Source organism: Watersipora subatra, chromosome 11 (genome assembly GCF_963576615.1).
Source record: "Watersipora subatra chromosome 11, tzWatSuba1.1, whole genome shotgun sequence".
NCBI lineage: Eukaryota > Metazoa > Bryozoa > Gymnolaemata > Cheilostomatida > Watersiporidae > Watersipora > Watersipora subatra.
In genome coordinates, this window is record NC_088718.1 from 3,374,040 (window position 1) to 3,386,855 (window position 12,816).

Below are 12,816 nucleotides of genomic sequence, written 5' to 3' on the forward strand. Positions count from 1 at the left end.
ATATCCATTTTAGCTACTTAAAAACACATAGTATCAATTTTATACTGATTATCAAAAATATTATTTATTTAAGAATTCGTATATAAGCATTTTAGAAGCACAAGTGTAATGTGAAAGCATCTCAGTTTTCTTTCAGTAACAAATAAGCTTTTTACAATGTACACATCTTGAAAAATGCTATAAAATTTCCAATGTTTGCTGTCCTGATGAACTAAAAAAAGCTGACACATTGAAGACAGCAAACAACATGAAAACTTACAATGAAAATAAAAGCAGTGACGAAACAGCTTGAGTTGACCAAAAGGTAAACCCTTAAACACAACCTTCAGATATGAATTACAGAGAGAACAATTGTATTGTAGTCAGAAAGCATAAAGCATCTGATTAGGGTCATAGCACTCCATAATTCACAAATCTTTCTTTGATATTCAATATTAATTGCTGTGTTTATGATAGTTAAGGAAATCCTATTTTATAATCTCGCCTCAAATAGCCTGGCAAAAAATGTCAATTAGCCGATACGCAAGACTGTTCCGGCTTCGATTACGCCTTAAAGATGTATTTTAGAATTTATTAGGTTACCTAACTGTCTGTTCATTTGACACGCAGTAATAAAAATGTTAGGATTTTATGAAACTACTGAAATGAGAAGTCTATGGAAAATAACTTTTCAAATTTTTTGTAAAATTAATCGCAATATTATATGGGAATTTTTCAAACTTAAACAGTAACAACTTTCAGTGTGTTAAACGAATTTTAGATTTGCCTCCCTTGATCTGGCCCTTAGCGCACTCAAGTGATGTTTATTATGTAATAATTCACAGGCATCATAGCAGGAAAATTACAAAAGAAATCAGATGTTTTTGTATTTTTAGTACAACTAAAATGAAAGATTTTGCACGAAGTGTTTTTATAATTTTTTAATAAGTTGAATAGGAATAAAATAAAATTTACCGAGTAACAAACTTTACTGACTTTCTAAATATTGCATCTACTGTATTATTATATAAATATTATATAGTAATATAATATTCATAGTATTATAGACAACAGCATGCAACAGATGTGAATGCAAACCTACAGCTATTTTGTTGCTGCATAAGTTTTTGTGATGAATATTAAGCTTTCTTGCACAAAGTTTGTGAGAGCCTTAGAGACAAAAGAACGTAACGCTAATAGGTAGGGCACAACAGTAAATTTATGTATTTAGCTGAGTGGATATTAGGCTACATAATAGCAGGAGTAATAATTCATGTGTGTCATTAATCTGCATTACTGCTTACACACAAACATGACAGATGATTATAATTTTTTTTCACGGAAATAATTTTTGATTAAAATAGAGTTGTTTATCCTGTAATAAATTACACAAAATGCGTAGACTCCAAAACTGTCACAACTTTAAAAATAAACAAAGGTATTGACAGATTTAAGCGCAAGAATTCTGGAAGGTTGAGAAAAAAAAGGGTTCTTAAGGGCTTGAGAAAGGAAAAAGAATTTTATCGTGAGAGAAAGCGAACAAATGGAGCAGCTACAAACAAAAGTCTGAAGAGCCATTGTACAGTAGACCCTTGCCATACGATTATAATTCAATCCAGTGTAGGTATCATATGGCGAAAATGCCATAAAGAGTGATATAGAAACCCATAGTTATTATCTAATTTAAACACCCCCTGGTAAAAAAACATCAAAACTCTATATACTTATATTAAAAATTAGTAACAAATAATTTATTAACCATATTAACTATAGTTACCTACAGTAACTTTGGTGTATCTAGTGGTTATGTTATGCAATAAAAGTAACATTACAATGTAATATGTGCAGTAGCATGTCCTACTTACCATGAGGAGTTCTTACCTTCAAGAAAGACGTACAACATAGACTTTGAATTTAACTTAAATGAATTTAGCTTACCAAACACACGCTTGAAACTAAGTTTTATATCTATTTTCCTAAACTAAACTTTAATTTTATCATTGTCCAACATTTCATCACCTATCTGTTTCCAGTTTCGTATTCACTATAACTTATTACGAATATAGTTGAACTGAGAGTTAACGAGCATCAGATTTCTTTCAGGAGTTGTGGGAAAGATTTTGGTGAATAGCATATTGGCATCTTTGTTATTTCGACATATTCAGCTCACCGATGGCCAAATTTGAATTCCGAGAAAATTTTTTGTTGATTTATATGGCGAAAAAAATGTTATACAGCGAGGACAAAAAACGTCGTGTTCCACATCACTTGGTGAAGAGGGGCATCACTGTAGCATCACTCTTTTTTAGTGTTGAGTCCACATGATTTGCAGATTACGCAAATAGTCAAATCAGAACCATTCTAAATGTTTAAACAAAAGCAGCTTGTAGAAGTCCTACTAACAAGTACTCAGGCCTCACTTGGGAGATACAAAGATGTACCTGAAGTAGGTGATTTAAGACAGGAGAAGTGTGATTCACTATTGATACAATCAGGTAGAAGCGCGTCAAACAAGAGGTCTTTGATATCTTCGCCAGCGACTTGATTGTTTTGTTTAGAGGTGGCATCAGCTTTCAATGATTGCTGCCAAAGCATGAGACCAAGATTCAAAAGATGTCAGCTGATACCGCACACTTAACGATTTGCTACATCAAGCAGACAGGCCTATTGTTGGAAGCTTTGATGTCTTTATGTCAAAGACATCGAAACCTTGAAATGGTTGTTTAATGGAATCAATCACATTTTTTAGAGAAACTGTACTTACAATACTTTGTGAGTTAAGAACAGAGTTAACTTTACTCACACTAATTTTACTAATCTACTGTCAATGTACCTCTCTATGTATGAGAGTGTACTGTTTCAGTCAGCCTTGTCAGTCCTAAAATATTTTGTAATCTCTCCCTCATTCAATGTAGGCTACCAGGCATTATGTAATACATCCTCAAACCCTTATTTCAATCCCAATATTTGGCAGTCATGTGACCAAATATACATTATGCTGCCTTATGTGGAATACTCAAAGCCTGACAGCACAAGTTACAAATTAGCAGTCAGTAAACTGTACTAACCAGTGGTTGTTTCAGCAAAAGGTAAATTTTACTCCATTATTATTAAACTTTTATTATATTTCATCCTAGGTGAATGTTCAGTGTTGCATAAGCAATAAACATTTTTTGCACAAAAAATTTACTGTTAATCAATATTTACCACTAATTTTAAATAAAGGTGTTTGTCTATTTTTGTGTATGCTATAAGTTTAATTATGTTTATGTTGTATATACACATATATTTATAGCATTTGGAGAAGTCTGGGCACATATTTCTCTTCTATTAGTTCAGGTGAGTAGATGAAACGTGAAGTGTGCATATTTTAACCAATCACCATTAAAGATTGGTAGGTGTAATAAGTATGTGTACAATTATTCCATAGTATGGTAACCAGGCTGTGCGGCATAGTGGATAGCATGCCTCTCTGCAGAACTAGGGTTTTAGAGTCCAATTCGACTGTGGAACAGTTTTTTCCTTTCTAAAACTTTTGCTTCAACTGTACATCCGGACATATGTGTCCAGTAGTATATTGTTTCTATTTCATATGACTTGTTATAATTCATGATCGTCTGAGTATGCACAACTTATTTGGCATATGCATATCAATTTATTGTCATTTATATTTCAGGTTTTATAACCATTTAGCGTTCTATTACACACCTGTATCATCACCTGTATCACCTGTTCGTGTCATTGCTTTTCTTACTACAGCTTTCACCGTGTTCTCAGTACTGATATTTAAATAAAGACGAACAACGGGAACATAGTTACAACCATCTCTACATATTTCATTATTTCATTAGGTACATAACAGTACCATGTTTTTATCAAGAGTTGATACGTTAATGAAGCAGTCACGCAATGGTGTCAGACCAATTCAGCTAATTTACATGTTCAATTTGTCGATTAATCTACAATCTACATATGATCGATGATAGGTAAAATGACAATTTAGTTGTCAACAACATTTTATAAACCTCTTTCTATTATCCACACACTGTAATTGTTGCGTCTTTGTTTGATAAGTTTCTTTAAGCGCCATATGATTTTACAGATTAATGCACAGAATGGAACAACAATCTATTGTTTATAAAAAAATTGACAGCCAAAAGAATGATACATTAGAAGGTCAATAATAATATAGCTATGAACTACATAATGTCTGAGAAGACCATCAGAAATCAGTTTAATACAATTGTTCATGATAAAATTTAGGTTCAAGTGAGCTGAAAACATTTTCTATGTTGTTTTAGATAATGCTTTACAAAGGAGGCAGTACTATTAGCCTGTCTCAAAAAAAGTAAGTGAATGACTATAGATTCTTGTTGGTTGTATTCAAAATTTGAGTTAAAACTAATCATTTTCTTTTGAGCCTGAGGTCTTATTCATGACAGATGTCAACCAGTCTAAGAGACCGCAAAACTTGGGTTAGTAGATTTTGGACGTGCACAGATTCCGATGACCCTAATTTGAGATCAAGCGCTGGTTGAAAACAATCACTTCAAATACTCAAATATGTTTTTGTGTACAACACAATATATCTGTTATCTTTAACCAGTAGTTTATGATTCCAATATTACTCAAAACGGATAAGTTTGTGTAGATACAACATTGACCTTGGCTATCGTTGGATGACCAGATTTAATCGACCATTTTGTTATTCTAGCAAGTCATCATTACCTATATTTCTATTTGATGATGCATTCATTTATCGTTTTATTTAATGTTTATTGTATTCAATTAAGCATTGTCTAGGTCATGAAGGATATACCGGCTAACAAATAAAGGACAAATATCTAAAAAACTTAGATGGTTTAAGAAGACAGATGGTGATGGTCAGATACTGTAAAACCTCTATTTGAATGCCATGATGCTGTATATTTCAACCCTTCCCCTATTCCGTACTTATGTAAACCATACTGTTTATTTAGCCTAAAACTTCTATTTCGACGTCACCTCTAATAAAATGCCAATATAGGAAGGGTTAAAAAAAGAACAACATGCCGTTCAAATTGAGGTTTTACGGTATATGCAAAAGATTTGATATCTAATGCACTGTCAAGTTACGACGTGCTTGTTCTACGGTTTTTTTTGCCTTACGATGTGGCACATAATGTTTTGTGGTTCTCTCGTTGCAGCATTTTTTTGCCATATGACGTCAACAAAAGTGCCTTTCGAAATTCAAATTTGGCGGTCTGTGAGCTGAATACATCGGAATAACGAAGATGATGATATGCTATTTGATGAAATCGCTCCCACAACGCCTGAAAGAGATATGATGCTTGCTCTCTTTCAACTCAGCATTTTTCGTGTTTCACGAATGCTTAATATTGCGGGAGTAAAACGAAAATTAGTAAACAGTCATCGAAAGTGAAAGTTTATTGTACATTTTAGCAATTAACATAATATTTACTATAAAATTTGATTCGTTATATGTATTTCACTACATATATAACTTTAATTTGTTAGCCATGGGTCCTAAGACGTTAAAAGAAGTAAAAATCATAACCATAAGCAAATCATAACTACTAAACATACTAAACACACTAAAGTTGCTGTAGGTAACTATAGTTACTAAGGCTAATATACTATTTTGTTACTAATTTGTAATACGTAAAGCGCATATATAAAATTTTAGTGTTTTTTGCTAGGGGGTGTTTACCTTAGATAATTACTCTAGGTTTCTATGCCCCTCAATACAACATTTTCGTCTTACGATGCCAACAACAGATCGAATTAATGTCGTATGGCGGGGTCCACTTCACTGGCACGACTGATATGCAATACCTTTTAGGGTGTTTCAGTATAAAATATTGTAAAGGTTTGGCCCCGGTAGCTGAGCCAGCCTTACTTTCCTAACAAGTCGGTGCAGTCTGAACACTGAGCCTTCCCCTCGTCGGCCTGCCTGACACACCTAATGGTCTGATCAGGCCGCGGCTGGTTGCCCTCAGTTCAGGCTCACTTGGAATACTAACACGGCCTGCTCTCTGAGACCCTATCTTGGCTAGTCTAGGTCCCGGCTAGCTTACTGTAGGGCCTGATCTCCAATGCTATCGCATTTCTGATCAGGTCCGGTCGTAATGCAGCCAACCCCTAGCCTTCCTTAGGTATCTCCCAAGCAGTTCGTACTTGAAGCCAGATCAGTTCTGGCAGAATGATCCTTACTAAGCCAACCAGGCAGGCATAAACGTGATCAGTTCGTAAGAATAAATGTAGTCTATTTAATATATATATATAATCAGCACATATGCAATACTGCGTTAAACAGCATCGAGTTCACAAGTAAAAATCCCAATGAGGTGGCCTGCGCCTCCTCCTTATATATGGTTTCACTCCGCCCACTTACATAATGATTATGTAACACTAAATGCGTTGTGGCAGGCCTGTGAGGCAGGCCTAGATAATAACATGTAAGGGTATGCTGGCAGGCCTGTGAGGCAGGCCCAGAAACACAGTATTATATAATAGGGTATAAAAGAAGCACACACAAGAGTATTACATAACAAGATATAAAGGAAGCACACCTAAAGTCATAACAAAAAATATCGGTGTCTAAAGCTAAGAGCATGGTTAGCGTTTGTCCAGTCCTCCACAATATTCCATGCTAGGTGTAAAAAAATTCTTCCGAAAGCTTTTGGAGCAGCTTAACTACTGGTTCATATGGGACACTTTTAGATTTTTGACGTGTACCCTTCCACCAGTAAGTGTAATAGAAAGTGGTAGCGATATCTACCGTGAAATAGGGTTGGCAATAATTCTAATGGGTCTATCTGTATTAGTAAACTTGGAGTTATCCCTACAAGCCACTTTTAGCGATATATATGACCAACATGGCTATTGCTCTATCAAAGGCCAATCAACTCCTTCAAAAGGTTTGTTATAAGGTAAGCGTTAGGTTATCGTAGCCTAAAACAACGAACCCTATCAGACATACACATTTATTGTATACCAGCATGTATTACAGTCTGGGCAAAAGCTATTATATTTCCCAAAAAATGTTAAAGATAGGCCTACGTAAACGAAGTTCAAAATGCTCAAGGGTACCAAATTGCCTACCCTCTCCACACACAAAGAATCAGAAAGCAGCTTTAACAATGGCCTTCTATTACTCACAAGGTCACAAGGTCACAAGGTCACAAGGTCACAAGGCTATCTTTTGTTCATACTCACCAACTGATGATCATAAGTGTCACCGAAATAAGTAGTTAAAATAATGATGCCCACTATTGCAATAGAAAACAGGCTGTTTTTTACCAACAATGCTTACAATTCTTGGAAGAATATGCAAAGATCTATAATTTCTATATTATGCTGCCGTTTGGATCGCTCTAAAGAATTTGTAGTGCCTGCCTTTCGGTTCATATGATAGTCTTGGTGACGGCTAAACGCCGTTTTCAATTTTAATATTTCAATATATTTTGAAAGACTGAATTTTTGGCAGCCATTAGTGATAGGACAACATATTTCATAAATAAAAACAAGCGCGTGTGTGTCTGTCTGCAACAAGACTAGTTTTACGAGACTCAAAATTTTTGCTTAAAATTTAATAGTGGCTCATGCCATGAAAATTCTTCCTACTTAGTGGTATGACCATGAACCTGCCATTTACAAATGCAGAGAGATCCTTGATGAATAACAATCTATCACATTTTGAAATATCATTCATTCTAATTACCGAATGACCAAACTTGTAACGATATTGACAGGCTGCAGTCTTCATGTCCTGATGATCACATTTATCTTTTTATCAAACAAGTCTGAAGCGACCAGAAGTCTAATTTATCACAACTAATTTTATAGCTTCAGAAAAAAGTTGAGATTACCGATCACGGCCATTGATCACAAGGCAGTGAATCACGCTAAATTACCCCCTCAAGGAGTTTGACCTCTCTTCCAGTTCATGACAAGCGTTAATGTCGAATAGAGTTGGACATCTCCTCAGGGATTTTTCTTTTTTATCGACAAGAATGTCATAATCACTCATCAAACGGTTACGCAAGTAGGGTTGGAATACTTTCTAAAGACCAGCCCGCAGTGCAGCATCTAGTTTGGTGCCAATGATGGCAAGTCAACGAGTACAAACAACAGAGAGTCGGTACACAGACACAGCGACAGGCGAAGAGCATGAACAAGCTTTTAATCAGTCTGCATGTAATCATGCGAACAATTCTTTCCAAGCTTGGCCAGTTAGTTAGCCACTGTTCGTGATAAAAACTAGATCAATTTCCTGAAAGATCGATCATTGTAAAGTGTCAAATTCTGATGTTTTAATTGGTCAATAACACTTCAATAGATCAATTTTTTAATCCAAACCATTATGTCTCATTCTGCATGCTTATGAACGCCAAAGTAATAACAATAGCGGTCACGCAAATGATTTGTCAAGGTCGATGGCAAGAATAGATTTATCAGCCTAAAGTGCTAGCAAATTGTTGACGCACACGGCTGAGACACTACAGCTAATTTTTGGCACAAATGTGTCGATCTTTCAGGTCGGACAGTTTGCTACTGACAATTTTCTCTACAGGGTCGATCTTTTTCATTCTATCAACCTAAATACTGTTGATCTTGGCTGAAGCGATGTCGGTTCATAACTATATTGTTATCTATGTTCTCATGCATCCGCAGTTTGTCAAACAAATTTGTATCAGCCACGGAGGCAGGATGTAAAGCAACTTACAAAAAGGTCTTCAGCTCCAGTGAAACATAAATTGGACTTTAGGAAATGAGTATATGGAATTGGTATTATGATACAACCTTAATATTGTTGGTCAAAGTTCGTATGGTTGAAATCTCATTGGTTTTCAAAAGCTGTATGACTTCGACACAATCAACAACGCATGATTCAATTCGGAACAGCAAGGAGTTACTTGAACCTTATTTTGCTGTTCTAGATCCTATTTCAATAACTACAGGATCAATCAAAAACATTTGTCCAGCGTTTGTTAAGAAAACAATTTTGGGTATGGTCCAAAAATGCAGCAACAAGCATGGTTAATTGAAATGCTCATTTCGTTGAGTTGTCATCCTTGAAAGGTGTTATTTCCATGAAGCAATTTTGCAGCGTATTTTTGAACAGAAAAAATACTGGATAAAGAAAATCTTCTTGAAAATCTCAAAAACGGCATCGTGCTAAAAACAAGCTTAGTTTACCTATAAAGTTATAGCAGAACATTTTAAATTTAAAATTTATTAGAAGCTAATATATTGAATGGCCAGTACAGTCAATGCAATCAACAATATTGAACACACCTCAGATATCATCTATAAAATATTTCAACATTTGAAATCTTTAAAATCTTAATTCTCTCTATTGAATATTCACTCATAAAGCTTATTACTCTCATGGTTAAAATTTAACTTAATCTAAATTATAATAGTTGCATTTTGTATGGCTCCAATGATAGAAGCGTGCAAAGCCAGCAACTCATGGATTAGGCGGCACACTTATTTAGCTAAATGTGGATCTCATGACACGCGAGCCATAACAATATTTGAGCTGATTGATTTCTATGAAATATTATGCTCAAATGAGTCAACACAAGCTAAATATGGCCAAATTTGAGTAGATAATCAGCAATTTTCTCATTGTTTGACAGCCTTGTTATGATAGTATCCTGCTTTTTAGCTTGTGTATGTTTCAAGCAACTCGGCTACCTCAAAAATAATTGTGAAACTAAAAAAACAAAGTCCTGAAATGTATGATAAACAATGCCATGAATACTAGTAGCTTTTGTATATCACGATGGTTCCATGACGGGCATGGTTCGCAAATTTGAGCCAATCTGCAAGTTAACCGCAACATGAAAACGATATAAATCCGCAAGCTAAGTGAGTTTTGCGATTCGCAAACCTGATCAAATCCATCATGCTAGCGAATAATAAAAACAGCGCTTGCAAATGATGCGCATTAAAATAGCGCGCCAGCTATTCAATAAAAACATTTTCAATACTCCTGTTCGTGCTTTTCTATCGAGTTTCACATGTTTGCGTCGCTAACACGTGCGTCGTTAACTGTGTCGCTAATTATTAACTTGTAGCGTACAATTCCTACTTTTTTTAAATAAGGCGCTGGAGTCAATCCACATCTTGCGAAGGTCCATAGAAAGAATTAATTCGAACGGTATTGCAACTTACACACAACTCCAAATTTGTATGATGCGATTGATGCATGTCATGGAAACATTTTGAATACTGTATGTTACTGGTGACAGCATCTTTGTCCATATACAGTATAAGCAGTATTTTGTGTGAAACCCTGTTGTCACTATCATTTAAAGGCCAATCTTGAGCACAACTTACGTGCATTAAAAATAAATGAAATTGAATTGAGATCGTAACAATTAACTACTTCAGCCAATTACAAATGCGTTGGTTTTATTGTTACCGACACACACCAACATTTTCTTTTTGAAATGGCATACCAAAAACGCAAACGAGGCATCGCCAACGCTCCGGCGATGAAAATAACGTATTTTCCTATTATGTTTAGCCAAAATTTTATGCATCTGCATGATAATCTAGTGGTCAAAACACATTTGTAGCGCACTAGTCACCAAGTGCGAAATGCTATTCTGTATATGAAATTCAGAGATGTCTTTATTGATTTCTAGATGATATTAAAATTACTTTTAGCCACTAGCTTGTGTGAAGCCAAACGCAATCAAGCTAAATATTACTGAGAAATGACTGAACATAGCCTCAGAGCATTTTTTCAGCTCGAAATATCAAGTTATAGCCAAGTGCTCATTACTTAAGGATGACAAAGTTGAGCAGAAAGGTCTATGCATCTTACAAAACCATTATAGGACAGACCACTTTATTTTAATCAAGGCTAATTTCCTCGAGGGACGATTCCTCATCGTTTGTCATACTTGTGCAGGTCTACAACAAACTCCAATTATTGTCATTGTAATTACAGAGCTGACTATCTGCTCGGCCTACTAAAAGAACTTGATGCTATGGGCGATGTTTGGATACCTAGAGTATGACGACTCCTATGACAATTCTGATGACCTCTGCAACTTGTACAATTCCAGCAAGCAGCAGAATCCGTTGGGTATCAGACTCAACCGCGAGTTGAAATTGTTACAAACACAAATACTGACTTCAACGTGTTTATTATACATGTAGGTGTCAACGTAAGCTTCCAAAAGATGGCTATGGGACTAACTACATGCAGAGCACAAGTCGATTATCGTTCATCTTTTAAGCTGAACTTCAGCAAAATTTTAGTAGATTTTATCAGAAAAAATCAATATTTTTTTATCATTTGCAATTTTTTTATGTTAAAAGTGATCTGATTGCCAGGATCTTTCAAGATTAAAATCTTAAACACTTGATTGCGATTAAAATGCTCGAAAGAAAAACACGTGCAAAATGATGTCCTAGTTGTCATCGTTATGATAGTTGATATCAGCTATGGAGTTTAGGTTGCAGCATTACTCGTCTTTATTCTGTCAGTCTCATTAAACTATAGACATCATAATTGCACTTTTGATAAAGCTGTGCGTTTTAACCATGATCAAATTTTGTCGATTTTAATCTTGAAACATTCTGGCAGTCAGATCACTTCAAACATGAAAAGCCATCACAAATAATAGAAAAATACTGATACTTTCTGACAAAACTTAGTAAAAGTTTTGTCTTTAAGTTTAAGTTCTAAAGTTTAATAAATTTATCTTTAAACTTAATAGAGATAACTAAACAACTATTCTAGTAAACACACCGACATAATTCACTGTTTCCTAATTACATGTAGCACATTGAACTATGACACCAATTTGATTGTTAAATCAAATTGGTCGATACATAAGAGCTGCAAAAACAAAGCCATAGACTAACATCCTGCTAATAATGATCACTAAAATTATGTACAAGTCTTGTGACAAAATTTTGAAGATTATTTCTGTTAATGTTGAAAAAGTATTGCGCAAGAAATCAAATTGGTCATCAAGTATTGATTCAAAAATTGCTACAAAGTAATAAAAATTATGATTAACACCTTTTAGGAGCAAAATGTATTTCATAAATGATAAAATTGCAAGCGTTAGAGCAAAGTAAAAACACAATTTAGGAATTTTCCAACTTTGACATAGCTGTTATTTTGGTACTGGTCAACACATAAGAGGCGCTATGCACCTGGTTAAAAAGTTAGTTGAGCTCTACCCCAGATAACAATCTACAAACATCGTAGTTGACATGTTAGCAAGATTAATCCCTCAAAAGAATCTCCTAATTCGGTCATGGACGATTTATTATTTACCAACTCACTTTAAATCTCATTATTTTTCGGTTCAAGGCTCACTTGCCCACAACCAGCATTGTGTGATATATTTCAATGAGTCATTTGCTCTTTCGCTAAGCACTCTTACACCAATTAAGCGCTGCCGTTGCTCTATACCAAACCACCGAGTTTCTACTTTAATATGACCATTAATCTCCTCCTTTGAACAGCATACTTTGAGCCTCCCATAGTGGTCATGTGTACGATTAATATTGCTACTAGGGGAGTGGCAACCTATCAAGGAGCCCTGGGAGTACATTCGTTCATTACGCTGTGGCTATGGCAGCAGCTATATTTGCTGCCGCAGAGAATGAGTCACCGAAGTAAGGTGTCACGATAGCGAGATGAAAGAAGTTTATTTGCAATTCCTGGTGATTTTTAGAAAATAAAGATTATCTGCTTTTTTACGGTACAGCGAAATAAGCTGTCCGGGTTTTCAGTGCAAGCTTTATGTTTCAGAAGTGTGATATAATTTAGTTTGTGTGTGTTTTAATGTCTGTTTG